General features: G+C 33.2%; 1 pseudogene; it reads left to right on the top strand.

Moving 5' to 3' along the window:
• Positions 1 to 1253: 1253 nt before the first annotated feature.
• On the top strand, positions 1254 to 1414 carry LOC122897287 (annotated as a pseudogene).
• Positions 1415 to 2183: the final 769 nt, after the last annotated feature.

Here is a 2183-nt window from a genome sequence, read left to right as displayed (position 1 = left end):
CAATTCTTAATTATCACTACAAGTTCAAATAATGGATGAAGGCCAAATAGGCTTTATTAAACACACATTTGAGATTTTCCTTTTCTAAACACACTAGGAACACTTATATTATGACTTTGAATAGTAATGTTGGATTTATGTTACTTTAACACTTTTCAGTGCTTATTTGATTTTTTATTTCTTATAGATTAGAGCCAGATGACAGCTGTCTACACATAATTTAAGTAACCAAAACATAAAAATAATTAGCTTTGTTCAGAGCAAAAGAGAATCTTTATAGAGGCCTGTCTTGAGAAAAATGTGATGACTGAAATCTACACAAGCAGTGATGTGAGAAACAAAGGCAAATTAAAAAAAATAAATTTCATTATTATTTACAGCCCACTGACAAGTCCTTGAAACTGGCAGTGACCTTTCTCAAGGAACTCAGCTGCTTCAATGTTAATACTTTTCTAAGGGCAGAAGGCAATCTTAGGTTAACATTATCCTGAACTTCAGGATCTAAAAGTCTACTAGAACATAAAAAATTCATTTGGAAACTTCCTTTATCTCTATTGCCCAAATATACATTAGCAATTATCCTCGAAGTATATGACCCACTAATATACATCTGAAGGGTCTCATGACTAAAGTTTTACCAAACAGTAATAAATGACGTTTTTCTAAAAATAGCTAGACCCCTCAAGATCCTGGAAACCTTGCTTCCAAAACTCCTTAAGCACCTAGGCTATCCCTAACCCCCTCGTAACTTGAACGTATATATATATATAATCAGCAACTCCTCCTCACCTCAGTGCAGCTCTTTCTGCCCAAGTGTCCTTCCTGTCTTTATGCTTCAATGAAACCACCTTTTTGTACTGAAGATATCTCAAGAATTCTTTCTTGGCATCGGCTCTGAACCCCAACATTTCCTACATCACTGTGACCTGAATATTTTGAGCAGTGAAACTCGGGTGAGAATGGGGAAAATAAGTTTTCATACTATCATGTTCTCAAGACTGCATGTAAATTTAATATATTTTAATTAACTGAAAAATAAACTAAACTATATTAAGAAGATATATGATTTTGTACTATTGGAGACTATTTGGAATATTATTTCACAAAAGAAATGAAAACATATATTTTGACCATTTTTATGCTCCAAATATTATCTACTAATAAAATGATGTCTACATGCTGGAAATATTACTACTAAATAATTGCTAAATTGCATAATCTTAAGAAATCTCATTTTAAAAATGTTTAGTGAAACCTTTGCGCAGTGGCAGTATTGTAGCCAATGAGGTTTATCCGAGGCGCGATTATTGCTAATTAAAAATGTTTAGTGAAGAGATTGTATTCCTGTGTGACCTGTTTATTTCTTCTGAGTAATCCCATGCTAGTAAGAAAGATTATTATAAATGCAAACATAATTAGCATGTTGAACATGTGTGCTGCAATTAACCAATGATAATGGATCTGAACATTTGATTTCACTAGAAGCAAGTGGAAAATTAATTTTTATAGTAAACCTCTAAGTGCTGTAGTAAGGTTTTATTAATTCCAAGCTATATTTTTGTCATAATTTTTGCTGTTTTTTTAAAATTTATTGCTTTCATAATGTAAATAGAGCATTCCAAAGCAAGCAACATTGGAAGTCAGTTCACTAGGAAACATTTTAAACATTTAAACATTTCTCTTGAGGAAGATTCTTATATCCTTTATTGCACTGGCCAATGATAATTAAAATTTAGAACTAAATGCTCAGAACTAGACATAAGTGTAAACAGGAAAGAAATAGAAAAGGAATCACTCAATCCTCTGTGGAAGAATATGCTTGCTTTACCTAATGTTAGTGGACTACATTCTCCTCTGATAGTACCCAGTTCAGATATGTGGTAGAGCAAACATGAATGAGTGAAAAACCCATTCAATCTTCAGTAAGTATGTTCCTTTCAGCTCTAATCCCGAACAGCCTACATCCTAGAGCAGTCTTCAATCTTGGCAGTGCATCTGAATCATTTACAAAATGTTGCCAAGATTGACTGTCCTAAGTCAGTCCTGAAGCTTCTGATGTGGGCACCTGGAGAATATCTTTATTTAGAAAATAACTTTTGTCTCTATTCTACTTTATCCATGTGTGATGGTTGTGGGGAAAAATATTCTAACATTTTTACCAAGTTGGAAGCAGAGGGCCCAGT

Source organism: Neovison vison, chromosome 1, assembly GCF_020171115.1.
Source record: "Neovison vison isolate M4711 chromosome 1, ASM_NN_V1, whole genome shotgun sequence".
NCBI lineage: Eukaryota > Metazoa > Chordata > Mammalia > Carnivora > Mustelidae > Neogale > Neogale vison.
The sequence above is the reverse complement of the archived record's forward strand: the minus strand, read 5'-3'. Positions and strand labels throughout refer to the sequence as shown.